Raw genomic sequence first — 22,366 nt, forward strand, 5'->3', positions numbered from 1 at the left:
CTGCACTTAGAAGCTTAACGGGGGTTGGTATGTGGGGCAGGTGGGGGTACAGTGTGGACGGGGGGAGGTCAGAATGACATGACTCTCTGAGAGACAAAAAGCACGAATTCATTCTGAGAGTTCATATGTGCCCTGATCTGTACCAACCCAGCACATGGCTGTGTGTCCCTCCTTCCCTTCCTAACTGTACTCTGCTTTCGATCAAGCGACGGCCTCCCTCCCGCGCAACCTGGTGTCTCAGGGGAGGCTGAGTCCCCCCAGAGCTAGGCAGGGGCCCCGCCCTGCACAGCCAATCAGCACATTCCAGTCCTCTGCTTACCCTAAGAGTTCAGGTGGGCATGTGATGCAATCCAGGCAGAGTGGGTCTTAGGACTCCTGCTTGGAATGCTGGGCCGGAAATGTTCTCTTTTGGATAAGGTTGCTGGTGGCAACAAGAGCTATTGGCAGTAGCTACAATGAGGAAAACCAGACTGAAGACAAAGCCAACTCAGAGGAAGGCAGAACCAAGAGAATTGCAAAGAAAGGTTGTTGGGGATCTCACTTCTGGTCTCTGCAATCATAGGAATCTCTTTCTCTCCTATTGTGGTTGGGTCTCTTCTGCATGGGGAACAGGCTGACAGCTAGCCTTGACTTCTTCGGAAAGAGATAGCTCTATCTACACACTGGTCCTGAAGGCGAAATCCGCTTGGACCATGGGCACATCTGTTGGACCAGTCACCACTGGGGCTCTGGTGTTGGCCAGGCCTGGGAGCTGTGCCCAGTCTGGTAGCCGGGAATATGTACAGAGCACAGGCTCACACGTCAGCCAGTCAGATTCACCCTGCCATATGCTGGTTCCTGCGAGAGCTTGAGGGAGTGACTTCACTTCTGCAAGATTCCATTTTTTCATCTCTAAGGTGTGGATGATAATCGTACTCTCTTCAAACACACAAGTTTAGAGATGGGAGTGGCTGTGTCCCTGATCTGGAGTTGCTTATAATGATGCCTCTTAGAGACTCTAGTTCCCTACATCCTTATTAATATCACCCCTCATTTACTTTATTTAAAAACATTTATACATAAATACTATGTACCAGTCACTGTAGTATGCACACATCTCTCTATTACTATTCCCCTATTATAGGTGAGGAGCCTGCTGTACAGAGAGGTTAAGTCACTTGCCCAGGGTCACACAGTTAACACATGGCAGAGCTGAGATTCAAACGCAGGCATCTTGACTTCAGAGACTATGTTACTAATTACTTAGCTAGAACGTCTCTTAGAATAACTGCACTGTACATATTTATGGGGTGGATATATGATGAATGGATGGGTGGGTGGGGGGGTGGATGGACAGATAAACTTGAGTGAGTCCCCTCCATGAGCTGGAACAGAGAAAAGTATCCCTGTCCTTGCTCCTTGCCAGCTGCACTATGGAGGATTTGGAAGCGGCTTCCCTAGCTCCGTGCAATTTCAGCAGTGTGCTCTAGAATGGGTGGCAGGTTTGCATGAACGCGAGTCTGCCTGAGCTGCAGGTGTGGCCCAGCCTGCCTGGAGGATGCAATGGGTTTTATAGCATTGTTTCACCTCTTGTGTCTCTAAGGACCAGACTTATGTCCTTGTATTTCACAGTTGGCTTTGAGCTTGCACGTGTGCACACAGACACACAGGCATATACACTCCCCAGGGTATCTGGGCCTGGGGATAGACAACTTTCATAATCCCATGTCTCACCCTCTGCACACCCACTCTCTGTCTCTATTTGCTCTGGTTGGGATTTCATCTCCTTCCTGCTCTCAGCTCTCCAGCACTGACTTTCCCATCATTGCTGCCAACATGCACACAGTCCCCAAAGAGCTACAGGCATTACTGATTTTGACAGGTGCCATTTCTCCCCCAAACTGTCTCTGGAAAACCCACCGAAAATGTGGTAGGCCTGATGAGTTCCTACGGACCTTGAAAACATTTATATGTCTTCTCTATGGAAAATGGAGCATTCAGAGCCCTATCAGGAAGATAACGGGCTAGAACAAGGACCTAGTGATCTTGCTTCTCATACACTGTTTGAGGGAGGCACAAATGTTTCCACTTCCTGGCTTAGGAAGTCCTTCTCCAAACATAGCTCCTAAGGTGGCCTGGGACCAGTCTGCCTTTTGTCATCATTTAAGAAGGTCATTGGACTTTGTATAGATACCAGTCTTCCTGTTTCTTCTGAAAGCCCAAAGGCTTTTGGTAGCAGTGTGGGGATGAAGCTGATGAGAACCAGCTTTCCTGGAACATCAGTACAGGAGGAAGAGGTCTGAGGTCCTGGACCCTTTTTCATTTGGACGGGGAGACACAGGTGGTATATCTCTTTTTCCTGCCATTCAAATGCCGTGAGAGGCACCTTGGCTCCCCCACAGAAAATCTCTGCTTCAGGAATCCAGGTAATGGGGAATCTAAGAAACAAAACAGATGATCATATGGGAAGGGGGTGAAGAGAAGAGAGGAAAACAAACCACAAGAGACTCTTAATGACAGAGAACAAACTGAGGGTTGATGGAGGGAGGTGGCTGGGGGATGGGCTAGATGGGTGATGGTTACTAAGGAGGGCACTTGTGATGAGCACTGGGTATTGTATGTAAGTGATGAATCACTGAATTCTACCCTGGAAAACAATATCGCACTGTATGTTAACTAACTAGAATTTAAATAAAACTTTGAAAAGGAAAAAAAGGAATCCACTTAGTTCAACTCTGACCTTCAAGCAAATTGCTAGGCTGGAAATAAAAAGAAGCCAGCCCTAACACCCCCAGAGCCTTTTCAGAACCCATCAGGTAGATAACCAATGATGACGGAGATCACCAGCTGAAGTTTTTTCCAGGGAGGCACGTATGTGCTGGTAAACCCATCGCTTCCAGTCTGAGATGCAGATATTTTTAGGGATGAATCTGGGCCTTCCTTCTCTCCCTCCCTCTGATGCTAATGTGGCCATCTGTATCTCCCAGACAACCTTCACCAGCACACATTCTCCGTCCTGACAGAGTGGGCTGAGGAAGAGATTATTATTAAATATAGCATACTGAGCCACGGCACAAGGAGTGTGAGCTTGCCTGCGTGCTAGGAGTGAGGCGGGGGCGTTAGAGACCTGGAACCCACTCCCACGCACCGTGACACTCACGAGCACCTTCCCTTCCCTGCAGCTCCGTTTATTTTTCTATTTCTTTAATCTGTTAAGTGAGGGGCTTAGCTGATATTTCCTCCATGGTCAGCTCTAACATTGCATGGCCTTCTCTTTGAAGAGCTCAGTTGTATAAACTCCCAGACACCAGTCCAGCAGGATATGCCATGGTTACTGCTCTGTCCAGAGGGGGTGGCATTGTCTCCTGTCTCTTTTTCTATCCACCCTTTGGGGAGATGGCCAGGAAGGGTGTCTTGTGTGTGGTGGTGAGGGGCCCTGGCCACTGGCTTGCGAAGTCCCGAGGCTTATCCTCATCCACGCAGTTAGCCCCCATCAGCTCCCAGCTTGCCCTAAAAGCTCACCTAGCAAGGGTCTTTCTTACCCAAGCCCCAGAGTTAAAGAGATTGGGTGGGAGTAGGGTGGGGGAGAAGAGAGGAAGAGTCTAGAAAGGCACTGGTAAGTTTCAGTTTTTTGAGCTAATCAAACTTCTATACTGAACAGTGCTATCTTGCAAAACTTGGTTGGCCCAAAGTGCTCCTGAAGTAGTGTTAAATTTAACTTGGAGAACATTGTGCTAGAGATAAGGTGATTGGAATTATAAAAAAAAAAACACATAAAAGTAATATAGAATACAGTTCCCATAACACCTTGTACTTATGCTTATGAAGCATGAGTTACATGAATGCAGGAAACACATTCAGCTTCAGCTGGCAATAGCATTTGTGAATTGAATGAATGACTATCTCCAGCTAGATCCCCAACATGGGTGTCTCAGACACAGGCCAGAAGGAAGAGGCCCTGTGTCCACTGAGGCTTTGTGGTGAGGGTGTCTCCTGAAGCTCCTCTCTGTCTAGGGTTTCCTATATCAGTGTGTGAATAAAGCAGGGCCAGGCTGCTCTCATCTCTCGCCCTGACAGTGCCCAGGCCTGAGCTCAATGGAATGTTTGGGCAGGTCAGGCCCCAGAGCAGTTCCTTTAGAGATAGACGTGGCCTGTCCAGTGCTCCAGAGGCACGGGCAGGACTGTAGCGGCCCCAGCGCACTGTGGTTAGGCATGCACATTCTGGAATCAGATAGCTCTGGGCTCAAATTCCAACTCTGTTACCTATTAACCATGTGACCTTGACAAGTTACTTTGCCTCCCTGAGTCTCAGTTTCCACATCTGTTAAAGGGAAGGATAATAAAGATACGTACCTTACAGAGCCATACTCAGGATTCAATGAGAAAACGTGCCCAGAAAACACTCCATCAACTGGCCTCACAGGGGGAGTTCTTTCTGAGTGGAGAGCTGCCCCTCTGGGAGCCACTGCTGTTTTACACACGGAGCAGGGGCGGCTTTTGCTGAGGCTTATTTGCAGGAAGTTGATTGAACTCGAAAGATGCCAAGAGAACTACCGGGTAGGACAATCCCTGGGAAAACTCAAAAGGCCTGGAGTAGGATCACCTGGTAAGGAGCAGAGAGAACAAAATAAACCCCGGGTTTGATGGGGGCCAACTGTTCTGTTGGTACTTGCCTGGCAAGGGAACGTAGTGTCTCTAGAGGGTGGTCCCGTGCTGTGGAAACTCCAGCAGCCTGGAGCCACAACACTGTTTTCTCACTGCCCAAGCTTGCCTGTTCTCTCCCTGGTCAGCTCAGTTCCAAAAACCTTTATTGATGCCTACCTGGGGCCAAGCCAGTGATAGGCCCTGGGTCTCAGAGGTGACCAAGATATGGCTCCTGCCCCTGGGATCCCTGTTTCGTGATCTCTGCTATACTGGAGAAGTCCTGCACAAGCTATGTGTAGTATTTGCCGCTTACGGAGTCGCTTTGCACCCCTCGCTAGGCCCCACGCTGTTCACACTGTATTTTCTGTGGATGGTGCCCTCTGGAGCTGAGGGGGTCTGGGCAACCCAGGAGCGTGGGCAGAGCAGAGATTAAGGTAGTCATCTGACAGCCAAGAGAACAGGGTGCTTCGGTGATTTTGACGAAGGTAACACAGGTGGTCTGTACTACCCTTCCTCTTCCCACCAGCTGTATTCGAAGCAAGGCCAGTCCAGGTGAAAGGAAGAGCCTATTAGCTAGGACGTTTGCGGAAGCCCAGGGTAGTCAAGGAGCAAAGCAAGAAGGGAGGTCCACGACCGTTACAGGAAGTGCCATGCTGCTCCCGCACTTTCAAAAGGGGAAGCTGAGGCTTGCTTTCCAGCTGCTCAAGCCAAGGAGCAGAGGCCCAGCCCCAGCCTCTTCCTTCACACTAAGGTTCTAGCGCCCAGGTTTTCATCTAGCAGCACCATCACGCCCTGCCTTCATTGGCCCTCCGCTGGTCTGGGTGGGAGCGCCCGGGGCTCCCCGCGCTGGGGGCAGGCTACAGCCCACGTGCGCCCGCGGCATACTCGGTGACAGCTGGCCCCATGGGGGCGGAGCGGGCGTGGAACGGGGGTGGGCTCCACGCCGCACTGCCATTGGCCGCGGGCCTCCGATCGCGGGCGGGCCGCGCCCCCGGCTGCTCTGTCATTGGCCGCGCCGTCGATGGGGGCGGCTACCAGCCGGGTTGGCCGCGCCGAGCAGAACTGCAGGCGCTAGCCCGGCTAAGCCTGCGCGGGGCTGCCTCGGTGGCTCCCAGCTCCGCAGGCCGCCTGCGGGTCCTGAGCGCCGCGTCCGCGGCTCGAGGCGAACGCAGAAGCTAACCCGAGGCTCGGCGGCCGGCGCAGATCTCGGTAAGGGGGTGGGGTGGGGAACCGGGCTCCAGGGAGGGTGGGCGGGTGGGGACCGTGGGCAGCCGAGCCTGGACTCTGCGCCCTGGCCCGCGCCGGGGAGAGTCAGGTGCGGCCGCAGCATCTCTTGCCTCAAACCCACCCCGCGGGGAGCCCGGCAAGCAGGTGGCCCTGCCCCAGGGAGGCCGGGGCTGCCCGATAGGTCTCGGAATCGATTAGAACGCAATTAAAACTTGCCACTCTAGCCCGAACTACCTCTTACTCCTCCCCAACAACCAAACCTTGTAATTCTAAGCCTAGAAAATCCCCAAACGTCAACACAGAGTGGGCGCCACGCGCCCGTAGTACCGCATGACACCGGGGCAGATCATTCCCAAACTTTGCTTTCCCATAATTTGGGCTCCGCTCTGTTCATGCTCTTTCCCGGCTCTTCACTGGGCACTCCCCTACCCAGCCCCAGTTCTCCTCCCTCCTTAACAACAGGAAGTTAGGTTGGGCCAAATGGCAGTGGCCTGCCTGGCCTCCTGCGGGCTGGGTTTGGGACTGAGTCCGGGGCGGGTGGTGGAGGTGGCCAGGGGGCCGTGGCGCAGTCCTCTCTCTGCCGCATACCCTGCCCCCCCCCCCCCCCCCCCCCGCCCCCTGCAGCCCAGGCGCAGCCCAAGCGCACCCAGGTTCGGGAGCACCCCACCGGGCATCTGCCGCGCCTGCCTTGCTGTTGCCAGACTGGCTCTGAGGGGAAGTGCGGTCTTGCCCGAAGTCCCTGCCACAATTTACCTGGCTTCCAGACTGGAGCGGATAGGGTTAACTTTATCCTAGGCCGGCCTCCCTCCCGGCAGAGCAAGGAATCGCCTTTGCTGGATGGGGAAGAGGCGTGTTGAAACCAGAGTAAACGTGTGTCTCCTTCCACATTGTTAATTCTGTAACCTGGTTCTTAAGGCCAAGAGAGCTTTTCTCTGGAAGCCTCTCAGGCCTTAGGGGGCTTGGGGTGGCAGTGTATGGACCCTTTTGCTGTCAGTCCCGCTTTCTCACGATAGTCTTCTGTGGTTTCAGTGAAGGGTGAAGTCACTAACTGGCCCCCTTCTGGGCAGGTCCCTCAGGAAGAAAGCCAGTAGCTGGCTGGCCCTCTGATGTTTATGTGCCTGGGGGCTCTGGCACCTGGGCCAGTTCTGTTCTTGTCTTCTTGGCAGGGGAGGCAAACCCAGCAAGGGGGCCTCAAGTCTCCAGGGAAGCCCCCGATATTCTGAAGACTCTTTTTGCAGTAGGAAGTTGCCTTCAGGCAGAAGGCAGATTTACGAAGTACCTACTGACAGATCCTGTCCTGTGGCACTTTTGCAGCAGATTGTGTGGTTGCTCTCCAAAAACTCTGTTTTTCTGTCCTCATTTTAGACTCAGGTAGGGTAAGTGCCCAAGGTCCCACCGAAAGTGGTTGAGGTAGGATTTGAACCAGGCTCTGCCAGAACTAAACCCAGTGCTCTTCCTGCTGCCCTGTGGCTGTGGAAAGTGAGGTGCTACAGAATCACACCTCCACTGTGTGCCGATTGGAGCCTCGTGGCCTCTGAAAAGATTCTGTCCAAAGATTCGGGGGCTCCTGCTTTGGCAACGCACTTGAACTGACCCTGGTTAACCCAGGTTGTTCAACCTGCAGACAGCTTGCTCAGTCTGTCCTCCAGTCAGGGATGAGTGGCTGGTGTTGGTCAGGTTGAGATGGGGAGGGATTAGCGGCTGGTGTTTGGGTGTTATCTGGGGGGGGGGGGGGTGTGAAGGAGGAGAGCCTGCCTCTGCCACTGACTTGGTCTCACCCCTGAGAGTTGGCTCCTGGGACTGTCTAGGAGGGCTATTACCTGGAATAACCTCTACCCCAGATCTGATTCTAGTTTTGTTTGTTTTATTTGCCGGGGCGGGGCTGGGGGGCAGTTGTTGAGGTTATGGTTGTAAGATGATTGAGATCCTCAGCGTGAGCATACCTTTATAAAAAAAAAAAAAAAACAATGACATCACTCTGGTCCCTGACTCCTTCCTTCCTTCAGTCCCAGAGCTCATCCCAGGCTTTCTGCTCATCCCTCTCCTTAAAAGCAAATCATGATTAGCCAGATACCAACCAGTTGTACTTTAGTAAAAAGCATCTTATGGACTAAGGTTGGTTTTAGCTGTGGTCGTCGGAGGCCCATTCCCAGGAGCTGGAAGGAGCAGAGGAACAGCTGGGTAACCCTCCCTCTGCCTATAATTGGGGCATGTCTTCTCTCCACCCAGGTCCCTACCCTCATCTGGGTGTCTCTCAACCACTGACCTGCCCCTTTCACTGCCTGCTACTGAAGGGTAGAGGTCTTGCCTTGTTGGTGGAGAGCCTTGATTCTGGCCAGAAGGGTAGGGTAGGAATGTAAGAAGGTTTGCTAATCCTAGAAGCCCTGCCAGGGCTAAAAGTATCTGTTGTTTAAAGTGCCAGGGAAGGGAATACTGGGATCGTCCCCATTTTATAGATGAGGAAACTGAGACTGGGGCAAATGAGAGCTCCTCCCCCCCCCCCCCCCCCCCCCATCGCTTGGCTAGTGAGTAACCAAGCTAGGATTCTGGTCTCTGTCTATATGAATGAGGTTTATATGGTGAATTAAATACTGAAGAAAGCAGGAAAGCTGGTGGCTGTGCTCTGTACTTGGAGGGCTGGTATGTGCATCTCTCTTTGCTATACTTCCTATTCCCCAACTTCTGTTGTAATTATTTGTGAGCGAGTCTTCCCACGCCACTAGGACATGGCATTGAAAACTCTTACAAAACTTAACCCACTTATTTCCTGGTTCTCCTTTGCTCAGTATTTTGTACTGAGCCTTCTGTACCGGAGCCTTTTGTACCGGTCTTCATTAACCTATCCACCACAATGTACTGCAGTCCTCTATTTTAAAATATCCATGAACATTTCCAGACACAAAAGGAGAGAAAATAGTATAATGAGCCCCATCTACTCATTATCTAGCTTCAATCGTCAGCAAGATTATGCCAGACTGGCTTCATCGCTCTCTTTTCTCCCCTTCTATCCTGAATTAAATTTTTTAATTTATATTTTAAAGTGTATTTATTTATTTTGAGAGAGAAAGAGGGAGAGAGAGAGAAAGAGCTTGCACATGTGCAAGCAGGGAAGGGGTAGAGAGAGAGAGAATCCCAAGCAGGCTCCGCACTGTCAGCAAGAGACATCATGACCTGAGCTGAAATCAGGAGTCGGACGCTTAACCAACTGAGCCACCCAGGTTCCCTTCTTCCTGAAGTATTTGAAAGCCAATCTCTGGTATCCTGTCATTTTGCCCCTATATAATCCAGTATAGATCTATTTTTAAAAGAATGTTTTCTTTCATAACCACATTGCTGCTACTGCATGTAATTAAAATTAACAGTACTTTGCTCTTATCTGTCTGTATTCGGATTTCCTTGTCTCAGAAAGGACCTTCACAGTTGGTCTGTTTGAATCAGCATCCAAAGTCTGTATGCTGCATTTGGTTGCTAGTCCTTCTATGCCTATTTTAGTCTGGAGCAGTCTCCCCTCAGCCTTTTACCCAGCCGTTACCCTCCGTTTTATATGCCCACCTCCTCCCCCCGGCCACCAAACCCTCTGAGACTGGGATCCACATCTGTGCCGTGCTGGATGCCCTTGTGGCATCCGGGATGGGGCGGAGCCTTGCTGAGCATCCGTCCAGTGGTGTAGCCACTCAGGAAATGCATTTTGAGTGAATGAACCCCGTCCCGGGCTCGCGTGGCTGCCTGTGACTGTGTTTAGATAAGAGGTTTAAAAAAAATAAAAGGACTTGCTCGCGTGTGGAGGTTTCCCCAGCAAGCGTCAGTCTGTAAACCTCGTGAAATAATAGGAGAACTATTTTCTGGGCTCACCGCGCCGCTCTGGTTTGTGGTGGGGAGCCCAGACGGCCGCCTTTGTGCCCTGGTCAGCAGTTGGGCTTCCCGGATCATGTGTGGGGCTGACAGGCTCTGAGGTCATTTCTGCCAGGGCTTGGAATCCCTACTTAGTCAGCTGCAGGCACCACTGCATTCTCACCCGGGCACTTGGTGTTCGGGCTGCACAGAGACCTCTGCCCACCTCTGTCTGCACAGCGCTTCCTCTCTGTGCCTTCGCCAGCCACCTCACCTGCCCCACACCTGGCCAGCTGTGGAGCCTTCTCAAGTCACTCTTCGTCTGCAGCTGGCTGGTTGGGACCACCAAAGACGGACGCTTGGGACCTTTCAGTGTCTTGTCTGAATTTGTACCACCTCTGGCACCTTTGTGGGAATCCTAATGAAGGACACTGGAGGCTCCGGAGGGAAGGAAAGGTGTGCGTCACTTGTGGATTCCTTGTCGAATCTCCAGATGGTCTGATGCACCCAGCAGGAGCCCCCTCTGCAAACAGCCCTCAGAATGAGGAGGTTTTTCTTCTTCGTGTTTTTGTTGTTTTGTTCGTTTTTCTTTTCTTTTTCCCCACGTAGACAGTCTTTTCTGCTAGGTGGAAATATAACAAAATTAAAAATTTTTAAGTCCTTTTCTTTTGATAACCGTGCAAGAGTCGATTTGTTTCCCTTTATCTTTAGTAGTCTTTTTAGCATTTTCTTCAAATTTTTAACACTAAAAATATTTTATTTTTCTAATGGAAAATCCAAATATTTGGGGTTTTTTTCTTCTTAAAAAAGAGAATTTTCGGGGCACCTGGGTGGTTCAGCTGGTTGAGAGTCTGACTTCAGCTCAGGTCATGATCTCCTGGCTCGTGGGTTCAAGCCCCATGTCAGGCTCTGTGCTGACAGGTCAGAGCCTGGAGCCCGTTTCAGATTCTGTGTCTCCCCTTCTCCGCCCCCGCCCCTGCATGCTCTCTCTCGCGCGCTCTCTCTCTCTCTCTCTCTCTCTCTCTCTCTCTCAAGAATAAATAAACATTAAAAAAAGTTAAAAAATTTTCTTCAACGTGGATGGGTGGACAATGTTATACATGCATTTTGTACAGCTATGTGTGTGGAAAAGGTCACAGAGCCATTGGCATTTTGATATTTGCTTATTTTGTTTTACGACATTATCTTAACATACCTGGGCTGCCTCATTTAGGGAATAAAGCTGGGGCTTAGGAGACAGGCAGCCATAGAACCCACGCAGCCTCACCCTCTCCCATTCTACCTGCCCCCCTTTCCTTCCTGAGAATTTCATTCTGGTTTCCCTAAAATGAAATCGTTCTAATGTTAGGCTCTGATTTCGACATTTCTATTCAGGGAGGTTGAGATATCAGAGGAACACAAAATAACATGGTTGTTAAGGTAGGCAGGGCAAAGCTTCTGGCCCCAGTGGCCTGTCTTGTCCTCTGGGGAGAGCGCCTGACAGTCAAACACCCTGCTCTCCTCACTTTGGGAGGGGTGGTGGGTGGGAGTGGTGGGGGGGGGGGGAAGCTGACCACTCCCTCCACCATTTCTGTTTTCCTCCCTGCATTTTCGCCGGAGGTAGAAAACATGGCTGGTGTGCCCTGATAAGTCTCCTCCTTCCTAAAGCGCTGATCATCTGGTCTCACAAACTCAGAGCTGGCAGGGATGATAGGGGACATGGGCCCTCTGATCACAAACAAACTTTCCCTGCAAGGCTGGATCACCATGGAGTCTGATGTTTGAGACCCTTCCCTTCTTTGTCAGCTGTTGAGGAAGTGTCCACCTCTGTGTCCCCTACGAAGAGCCTTTTTGATGGCCAGGTGTGGCCATCGTTTCTTAAATGCAATTGCTCTGTGCTCTTTACACACCTAGATATTACTGTAGCTCATTCTGGGAAAACCTGGCCTGGCTGTATCTGCATTCCTTCCAAGGCTTGGTCAGATTTCTCTTTGGGGAATACACACGTAAAGGCAAGTCTCAGAATCGGGACTTATTTCCTGCTGGTTTGGGGCTCAGGTTGTTTTCTCCTTTCCGGGCCGTGAGGGATGTGCAGTGCAGATGTCCTTCCTGCTGGCACAAGAGGAGGGTGGCAAAGAGTTGGACAGTGGCTCTTGCTCTCCAACCTGCCACAAGAGAAGGTTTACGGGACGTTTTCGGGCATGAGCTTCTGACACACCCAGTCCAGAAGCCTAGCCACGCCAGAGGCAGGAGTGGGAGTTTAGGAACATCCTGTTCTGGCCTTGCTGCCGAAGCATCGATGTGTTATAACAGATACGGAAACTACTTCTTTGCTCTCATGACTCTGAAAGGCTGGCCTTGGCTTCTTATCTGAGTGCAGACGGTGACTGGTAAAGATTTGCAGGATCTCGGGGTTTAACTTGTACCGGGGGCCAGGAGAATGAGGTGTCTGGGGGGGGGCATGAAAAGGTTCTAGGAAAAAGCCACTTGGACCTTTTGGTCACCAGGAGAGATGTTGCCTGGAGCAGAGTGGGCCCAGGGCCTTCGGGGGGCTGGCAGAGCTGCTGACCTACCCTGTTGGACAACTGTTCATCCTGGACGAGCAGAAGGGGGTATTGACGTGTTGTGTGTGGAGTTCGTGGCCACTGTAAAGTCAGAGCGCTGATGGCTCCATGTGTCAGGACAGCTGGGCTTTTGCACAGCTTGATACAAAGGTCAGGAGGCCCCTGCTTGAAGGAGGTAGGGGTCTGATAGCAGATGACAGAGATACAGAAGAGAGGAATAGACAGGGGTATTGGGGAGGCCTCTTTCCAGACTTCAGAGAGAGGACTCGGTGTATCGCTTTCCTCAGGGAGTGTCCTGTGGGGCTTGTGCAACTGGTTGGGGCTGTGGGGGGAGAGCTCCTCGGCCTTCTGCTGGAGCCGCAGGACATGACTGTTGTGAAGGAAGAGGAGACTCTGGATGAGATCTCCAGCTTCCTCTGGATTCCAGGTTTGTGGCAGTTGGAGGCCCAGGAGTCCTGCTCACTCCGGGTTTCCATCTCCATCTTGGGTGTGTCTGTTATCTTGTACCTGACATCACAGACTCTCTTAAAAAAAATGACTCACCCGCCCACACACAGACACACACAGATGCTCAGCACTCGCTCCCACACACATGAGTACATGATGGTCCCATACTCACTCAGGACAAAGGTAATTCAATGAAAAGTCTCTCTCCCTCCTGCCCTCCAGCCCTCAGTCCTCTTCCTCGATGGCATCGGCTGTCGCTAGCCTCCTGTGGACCCCCACAGACAGAATCTAGGCATCCGTTTGTGCCTGTTCTCCCCTTTGCTCCTCTTTGGACCTGCTGGGAAGCAACCAGGGTGTGAAGAGGCAGGGCCCACGGGGCCGCTGAGCCCCAGCGGTTATTTGTATTAGCCGAAGCTTAACTGTTGTCCTTCCCCCTTCCTGTGTCCCCTCTCCCCTTGTGGAATCTCCTTGCGTGTGATTCGTGGGTGTAGAGAGCCTGGACATTGAGAATACACCTCGGGGGCCTGTTCTGGATACAGGTGATACAGGCACAAACAAACCGTCCTGCTAAGACAGATCTGGGCTCGAATCATAGCCATGTGGCCTTGGGCAAGTCCACGAACACTAGTGTATTTGAGTCTATGTGAAGGAGGACATTATACCCATCTCAAGGGGTAGATGTAGAGATGAAATTGGAATATTTGTGAAGCACCCTGCATACATAGGTAAGCACTCAAAGGGGTCTTTACTTCCACTTTGAAGGAGCGGCCCATTTTCAGAATGAATGACACCTGCATGGAATCCTCTGGATGGCTTCCTGGAAATCCTCTCCGTGGGCTTCCTGAGCTTTTCTTTCCCTGCAGAAGAGGACTGGCTCTCTATTTTCTATCCAGTTGAGGTCCTCCCCAGCACCTCCTCAAGCCCTGGGGAGCCCAGCCTCTCTGCACCACCTCCTTCTGGGCCCCTCCCCACCCCCACCAGTGAGCAGGATGTTGCTGGCTGCCTGGAGAGGGCTCTGGGCTGTTTATGGTTGCTCTCCAGGGTGTTTATGTTGTGATCTCTTCAGAAGCTCCTAGCATATGTCTGGTTATTGCTGAAACTTCATCTTTATCTTCAGCGCAAGAGAAGAGAGAGGCTATTTTTAAAGATGTTTAATTGGCATGGCTGCACAAAGCGGCCTAGATTGCCTCCAAGCTCTTTCCCCATTTTGAAACCTTCCGATCCAGGCGCAGAGACCTTATATGTCCTGATTTTAGAGCAGCACTTAAATTTGGCAAGCGGTTGTAATCTCTTAAAAAGGTAGGTCAGGGAAGCAAAGGCGACCAGCTGTCTTTTTCCAGGCTGGGACGTGAATGAAAGTAGCATTTCTACGTCCATAGAAACCAACACCTGCCCCCAGCTCTGCCCCTTCCCTCCACCTGTGGTGGCGAAACCCCCTGTCCCCACATGCTGCCTGCCTATTGGCAAGGAGATCTTATCGTTACGTTTCCCTTTGGACTCAGGTGGGGCTCAAAGTGAGGAGGGAGTGGAACTAGGGTAGTTTCAAGTGATACCTCCCAGGAGGGAGGGAGAGAAGGAGGGAGGCCGTGAGTCACAGGACCTTGGGATGTCAGACTGGAAGGGCTCTCTGAGGTCATCCAGTTCTCACTCACTCCTGCCACCATGGTTTTTACTTATGGGGAAACTGAGGCTCAGAGGCTTGTTGGTACTGAGCAGAGGCCAGGGAGGGGCAGTTCTTTGCTCAAAGTCACCCAGCCAGGTGGGAGCCAAATCTGTTCTCCCTCCACCATTTCTGCCAGGCTGTGATCCCTCCTGTGGTTTGTCTTGGGCAGCTTTAATTGCAGTTGGCCTTCCCTTTTGAGGACGGGGCCCCACCCCCTTTCTCAGTTCTGGCATGCTTCGAATTTAGGATGCATACTCTTGCAGCGCTGGCTTGCTCAGTTGCTGGGTGCAAGATCTTTCCTTATCAAAAATACCTCCCCCAGAGCCTTGGAGCCTAGAATTCCCACCTTTGTTTTCAGCCCTTGTCTGAAGTCCAGAGGACTTTTGTTTAAAAAAAAAAAACAAAAACATACATAATTTAACCGGGAAGGATAGTTGACAGATTAGTCGATCTCTGATTAGCTGTCAGCTGAAGGCTGAACCTAAGGAGATGAGTCAGCTGGGAAGAGGTGGGAGGGGGCAATCAGGACTGTAAATAGGACGCTGCTAGGGCAGGTGTGGAGCACCCTGGCCAGGGCTCTGGAGCACCGTGTGCGGCTGTCGTGCTGGGGATGTCGTGCTGAATGACAGGTGCGGAGCCCTCATCTAATGTACACAGGTGGTCTAGACAAGCGACTGATGCCCAACCGCCAAGGTAGAGTGTGGAATGTGCTTTGGAGAGCCTCACAGTGTGGGGGAACCAGGGGAGGTGGCACTTGGTGGCACTTGATGGGCCTTAGGAAAGAGGATTTCCACAGGCAGAGGTAGCCAGTGGTATAGCACACAGAAAGGTGGAAGAGTGAGGCCACGTTAGGGGTGCTGTGCAGTGGCAACACGGGAGCTGCCTTGGGGGACCGTGGAAGGCTGGAGTCAGGCCAGGCCTCAGTGCTGGGGGTGGGGTAGGGGGGTTTATGCAGGTGTCCAATGCTCGTGGAGCATTGTGGGCCAGCCTCTGAAGTGACCGCGTCTCCCTTGCTTGTAGCCTCACAAGCACCTGAGTATCCCCTTCAGGTGGGTGCCGCCCTGGGTTTCTGGCGCACACTTTGAGGTCACTTTCCCGGTGAAGGAGAAAGCTCGGGCATGCAGGTGTGGCTGGCTTGATGTTTCCAGGCAGCTGGAACAGTGGGAGCTTGGCTGACCCCCCAGCCTCTGGCCAGCTGGCCATGGGGAAGGGGACAGAGGCTGAGCTTCTTCCAACTCCGGTGTTAACCTGGCAGGTGGGAGACATGGTAATCTGGTGCACTTAAGGCTTTGGCATTCGAGCAGGGCTGCCGGCACTGTTCTCTGCCATAGATGTCTCAGAAACACCCTGGCTGTATGTGATGGGATGAATTGGTCCTGTGAGCAGCAAATGGCATGAGTTTAGTGCCTGTGGGAGCTGTTGATGGGGGTGGCTGGGGGGTGGGGGAAGGGAGCACTGAACCAGCTTTCATGTTTCTTTTCTCTAGTATCAGTGCTACCGATATGAGACCACATTGGTTCATTGACGTGACTGATCAATTAATTGTTCCATTTATTCATTCTGCAACCAAGACTTCTGGAGTTTCCTTCACGTGAAGCATGTTGCCACACTGGTGGTGGTCTTCAGAGGTGTAAAACCTTTGGCAAGCCCCTTACTTTCTCTGAGCCTCAAGTTTCTCTTCCGTAAGAGGGGAGTGATAATATCCACCTGTCAGAGAGGCTGTGAGGATTATATGGGGCGATGTGCATGGCACACTTCATGGTGCCCGGCACATGGTGGGCACCTTTGGTGGCTCTCCCTTCCTCGAGCCTATTTCTGAATTGGCCCACAGGAGTCCGAGAGCACAGATGTGGGTGGGGCTCCTCTTGGCTTCTGGCTTCCCATTCGGCACTGATCCCTGAGTGGCTTCTACCTTTAAGTAGTAACTTTTTAAGAGAACGGCTCAAAGCACCTGTGTGTGCAGCAAAGAGAGATGGGGGTGCCTTTCTTTCTCTTTCTGGTGACATCTTAGACCTTGGAACTGCAGGGCTGTTCCTTCGGTGCCTGATTTCTCCACCGTGGTGGTCCAGCCTGGGCCTGCACGTCAGAGCTGACCTTGGCCATCTTTGGATGGCTCCCCCGGGCACGTCCTTGATGGCTCCCTGCAGCTTCCAGCATTTGGTCTCAGGCTTCCTTCTTGAAGCCACAGAGAATGAGTCTCCTCTTTGTCTCCACATGTCAGCTCTGCAGATACGGTTTTTAAATCCAATCTGTGATACCACCATTTGGAAGATGTACCACTATTCTGTGTACCTTCAAGAAAGAAAAAGTGCTTCCAATTAAATTGTGGAACACTGCTTTGTGACTGTCGGAAACTTTTATATTTACTGAAAGAATCCTTTTAGGCCTTAGACATAATTTTATATTCCATAACACTTGCATGTACATAAAAAGGAAACATGGGGCACGTGGGTGGCTCAGTTGGTTAAGTGCCCAGTTTCGGCTCAGGTCATGATTTCGCAGTTCATGAGTTCGAGCCCTGCGTCCGGCTCTGTGCTGACAGCTCAGAGCCTGGAGCCTGCTTCGGATTCTGTGTCTCCCTCTCTCTCTGCCCCTCCCCTGCTTGGACTCTCTCTCTCTCAAAAATAAATAAGCATTAAAATATTTTTAAAGGAAAACAAATTAGTTAAGGCATTTCTAAAATATTTTCAGTTTTGGACTCTGACTCTTGCATTTCACTTTTTGACTCCCCCATCTTTGTGGCTCTTTTGGTACGTTATTATATTTTGGTAAAGTGATGATCCATTTCTTAATCTTAATTAGATGTTAAGGGGCTGTAAGATACATTCTGCGCTCAGACATTTTATAATTGAAGAATGTGCATCTGAATGCACATCTTCTAATTAGTAAAACATGATATTTAAAGGCAGCCCTCTTACTTTCTTTGGAATCTTCTTCCATATTAACAATCTGTGGTGTGGGTTCAGTTCTTTTTACCTTCCCTGTGGTTCTCCTCTGAGCAAACTCCCATTTGTTCATATTCTTCTAATACACTGAAGGTAGTGCCCACGCCGTATATGGTATTCATGGTGTGGTATGACCACAGCAGAGGAAGGGAGCCATCACCTTCTTAGTTCAGGCCATTCTATTTCTATTAATGCAGCCCAAGATTGCATGAACTTTTCTAGAAGCTACATCACACCATTGATTCACTGACATTACCACAGACTAGATCTTTTTAACATGTGGTGTTGGTAAGCAGCATCACCTCTGTCCTAAACGTGTGTGGCTTTAGAATTTAAATACAGAGCCTCCTATTTTGTTCCCATCTGATTCAGAACAGCCATTTCTGTTAAATTTCAACTTGTTAATTTCAGGGCAACCATGTTTCTTTGGGCTTTTTCAGGATCCTATTTGAGTATACCTTCTATAGCACATTACCAAAAAAAAAAAAAAATTAAAAAAGGCAGGGAGCCTGGGTGGCTCAGTTGGTTGAGTATCCGATTTCGGCTCAGGTCATGATCTCACGGTTCTTGTGTTTGAGCCCCGCGTCCGGCTCTGTGCTGACAGCTCGGAGCCTGGAGCCTGCTTCAGATTCTGTGTCTCTCTCTCTCCCTCTGTGCCCCTCCCTTGCTCACACTTTCTCTCTCTTTCTCAAAAATGAATAAACATTAAAAAAAATAATAATGATAAAAAATATGCCTTCTATAGCATCACCCACATCCTGATAAATTGCTTATCAGGAGACAGCCCTCTGGCACACTACTAGAGACCTCTCCCCTCAGACATTAAATCTTTGATCAGCTTGCTTGGGGAACGGCAGTGTGGGCTGCCCCTTTCCTAAGTCTCTTTACTGCTTTTCTGACCTCTGGCCAGATGTCTTCTTGAATCTGGATATGCCACGTCCATTGGCAATTTTCCATCTCCCACCAAGTATCCTATCACAGAAGGAAGTGAACTCTGGTTGACATCACATAGTCTCAGTTCCCAGAGGGCCCCCAGACTGCTTTCCTGTGTCCCCAGGCTGCCCCACAGTGATGCAGTAGGAAGTGCATCCGTCTCATCTGCAAGAGTTTCCAGCAGTCACTGACAGTATCTAAATGTGTGTATTTTAAAAACCAAGCTCATCCCTGATCTGAGCTCCCTTTGTCATCTCCGTGTTGATCTGTACTTGTCAGTCTAAAGACCCCTCTTTTTGAGAGGGGTCTCTATGCATTTGGAGTGGAAGCCAAGGTCAGACTTCCCGGGGCCCCTTTATATCCCTGGACCTCTTGGTTCAAGATGACCCACATGCCTTCTTGCCCTCTGCCCTCTGCCATGTGGCCACAGCTCATCCCAGTCTTGCCTCCTCCGGCTGACACGGGGCCAGGCCTCGCATCACTGTCTCTTAAGATCTTCTTGGTTATGCATCCTTCATCCAGTGATGGGATGTGGGCCTTTTGACAAGGAGCCTTGTCCAGGCTTCCCTCTGCAACCACATGGCTTCTATTCTGCAACACTTCATATAGCGGTTACCTATGTGCCAAGCTCTGGTATAAGGGCTTTGTAAATATAAACTCATTTAATTCTTGTGCCAACCCCATGAGGTGAATATTGTCATCCTCCCCGCCCCCCACTTACCAGTGAGGAAATTAAGGCACAGAAGGGTTAATTGACTTGCTCAAGATTTCACAAGGGAAAAGGGGGGAGTTAGAATCTAGCCAGTTTGTTCCCAGAGTCTAGCTCCCATTCTCTATGGTGAGCTTCCCGCTTCCCCTTCCTAAAAGGCCCTCCTCCTCTCCTCCTCCTCCTGCTTCCTCCCCTTCCCTGCTCCAGACAGCACCCCTCTCCCTCTCCACTCCACTGCAGAACTAGAACTGTAATTCAGAGTCTGAATCATTGACTTCCTCGATCTCAGGTCCTAGAGCCCTTGCATTCTCCCAGCCACGTGAAGTCTGTTTTCTTACAGTCTCAGGCACCAACTTCCCCTTCTTGGTCTCTCTCCAGTTTCAGAGGAAATGATTGCTTTTCCTCCACAGTTCCTGTGTCCTCCTGGTCACTAACCCATTCTGCTATTGTTGTGGGGATTAGGTTAGTCCTGTCTCTATGGATACTTCCGTTCTCTTCTGGAAGGTGAGGCCAGTCAGAGACTTCAGCCAGTGGGGCTTCCACACTTCCCTGTGGTGGTTCCCCTCTGCCCCCCACAAACCACCAGAGCTCATCTCTGGCTGGCCTGAGATCCTATCAGCAACTGACCTTTAGGTGCCCGTGGGGACCTTCCCGTTATGCCCCAGTTCTTCTCTGAGCACACCTGTATCCTGCAGAATATTTTCCTCTTTGTTTCATGCATCTTTTTTTGTTACATAGAGATTCTCTATCTCCCCATCCCAAATCTGTTCCTTTAAGAGATAAAAGCTGGGCACTGAGAAGTGTGTGTCCTTTGCCATCAGTTACGTAAAGAAAAGAATAAATATTTATATTTGTGTGTATACACGTAAACGTTGTCAGGGATGAGACACAGGCAACCAATAATGGTGGTTCCCTGGTTCAGAGTGGGGACAGGGGTAGATGCAGTAGAAGGGACACATTTCCTGTATACTTTTGTGTGTTTAGATTTTTTTGTTTTTTTAAATTTTTTTTTTAACGTTTATTTATTTTTGAGACAGAGAGAGACAGAGCATGAACGGGGGAGGGGCAGAGAGAGAGGGAGACACAGAATCGGAAGCAGGCTCCAGGCTCTGAGCCATCAGCCCAGAGCCCGACGCAGGGCTCGAACTCGCAGACCGCGAGATCGTGACCTGAGCTGAAGTTGGATGCTTAACCGACTGAGCCACTCAGGCGCCCCTGTGTGTTTAGATTTAAAAAAAATTTTTTTAATGTTTATTTTTGAAAGGGGGGGAGGGGCAGAGAGAGGGGGCGGGGACAGAGGATCCAAAGCAGGTTCCATGCTGTCAGCACAAAGCCTGATGTGGGGCTCAAACCCACAAACTTGTGACATCATGTCCTGAGCCGAAGTTGGATGCTCAACCTACTGAGCTACCCAGGCACCCCATGTTTCGATTTTTTTCAATGTATTTACTATCCAAAATTAAAAACCAAAAAACAAAAAAAAACAAAATAAAACAAGAAAGCCCACAGATAATCTGGGACCCCTGCTCTGCGAACTGTGGAAAGCGTGTGACTCACCTGGTTGAGTCAGTGCTCTGCCTCCTGCTACCACACTGGCCTCTGTTCCTCAGGTGCGCACCGGGCTAGTGACAGCCTGTTCACCTTACAGGGGGGATTGAAGGGGACCCTCTTTTAGAGCCTGGCACACGGAGGGCCTGCAGTAAACAGCCTCCTCCCTGACTCTCTTCAAAGGTCGGAAGTAACTTGAGACTTTGCCGCCTCTCATAATCACAGTTTACTAAGAGCTGGTGCTCAACAGGTGCACCTGGGCCTCAAGTGTTGGTTTCCTTTTTCTTTTTTGTTTAAAATTTTAATTTATTTTTAAGAGAGGGTGGAAGGGCAGAGAGAGAGGGGGACAGAGGATCTGATGTGGGCTCCGTGATGACGGCAGAGAGCCCGACATAGGGCTTGAACTCACAAACCGTGAGACCATGACCTGAGCCGAAATCAGACGCTCAACCCACTGAGCCACCCAGGCGCCCCTCAAGTGTTGGTTTTCTGCTGTGACTCACGTAAAAACTCGCACCATGGTGTTTTTTTCCCCTTCTGTTGAATTCCAGTATTTGAGGAAATTGAAACACTCTGAATGTCTGGGTTTGTCTCCAAGAACTATGCACGTTCCTTTTCCAGACCTGCAGGACTTTACAGACCATTTCCTTTCCCATCATACTCCTCTGCCCAGCTCAGGGGGGTATAATTAGAATGTGTCTAACACCCTGTGAAAACACAAGCCCACGACTGGATTTGCAGATAACCAAAGTCAGAGCAGACCCTGAAGACAAAATGTAGGGCACTGGGAGTAGCCAGTCCAGGCACCTGTAACTGAGGAAATGACCTGATTGGAAGGTGATTTGTTTACCTTGGGCAGTTAATGGCAAAGCATGCTTTGAGCACCTACTGTGTACCCCAGACCCTGTGCTATGGGGATGGCAATGTGGGTAGGGCCCAGCCTCACCTCCCAAAGCATTCACCACACACTTGGGAAAATAAGTCCTACATATTCAAAAAAATTAAGTAGGAGATTTTGGTAATGGTTCAGATCATAGAAGGGAAATCACAAGGTAGTTCGTGACTAATTCCATATGACTGGTAGAGATAGCAGTGGGTGTGGGGAGTGCTCTCTAGGGGCTGGAGAAGGTCTAGAAAGCTTGGAAAGGAAGGAGGGAGGTCGGGGAGAGGAGGAGGCTGCATTGGATCTGGATCTAGAGGGGTCCAGCACTGATGGGTACATGGGAGGAAGAAGAGAGCATTTCTGGTGAATGTAGCAGCTTGGGAAGATGAGAAATGGCTTGGTTTGAAGGTGAGCAGAAGGAGATGAGGCTGGGCAGAGGCATGTGGCCTTCAGGCCTTCAATATGCAGGGATAGAGGGAGTGTGTGTGTGTGCACGCATGTGCTCCAGTCCAAGTTCAGGGATAGGAGGATACGGGCCCAGGGTCTCTTAGGGAACTCTTGTAAATCCTAGGGGGAATGACGAAGAATTGGTTGACGGCCGTACATCTTAATCTTAAGCAGAGGTCTACAGCCTGTGCTCCAGAAATGTCCTCAGGAGCAGGAAAGGAAGTCAGAGGAATGCTAGCCATTCCCCCACCATTGTTCTATTTGAACATTTTTCTTCTTAGGCATGTTAAATGTCTGGCCATTCAGCAGGTATTTATGAGTTCTTATTCTGGTCCAGAAGCTGTTCTAGGTGCTATGGTTACAGAAGGGCAAGAGAAAGGTAAAATCCCTTGCCACATAGACCTTCTGTTCTGGGAGAGGGGGAGGGACCATAAACAATCAGGTTATGTATGGGGCCAGGTGATAAGGTGGAGGTAGAGCCCTAAGCAGGTAAAAAGATAGGATGTGCTGGGGGCAGGTGGAGGGAAGCAGTTGAGGGGAGGGCTGGAATTTTAAATGGGGTGGTCA

General features: G+C 50.6%; 1 protein-coding gene across 4 annotated transcripts in view; it reads left to right on the forward strand.

Annotated features, from left to right (window-relative positions):
- The first annotated feature begins 5,704 nt into the window (after positions 1 to 5,704).
- Positions 5,705 to 22,366, forward strand: part of MICAL2 (microtubule associated monooxygenase, calponin and LIM domain containing 2) — a 220,837-nt gene continuing 204,175 nt past the window's right edge. For all 4 annotated transcript variants that reach the window (XM_042906713.1, XM_042906712.1, XM_042906710.1 and 1 more), the window contains exon 1: positions 5,705 to 5,832. The gene's annotated coding sequence lies outside the window, so the exon portion shown is untranslated. The remainder of the gene's footprint in view (positions 5,833 to 22,366) is intronic.

The sequence above is a fragment of the Panthera leo genome, chromosome D1, assembly GCF_018350215.1.
Source record: "Panthera leo isolate Ple1 chromosome D1, P.leo_Ple1_pat1.1, whole genome shotgun sequence".
Classification (NCBI taxonomy): Eukaryota; Metazoa; Chordata; class Mammalia; order Carnivora; family Felidae; genus Panthera; species Panthera leo.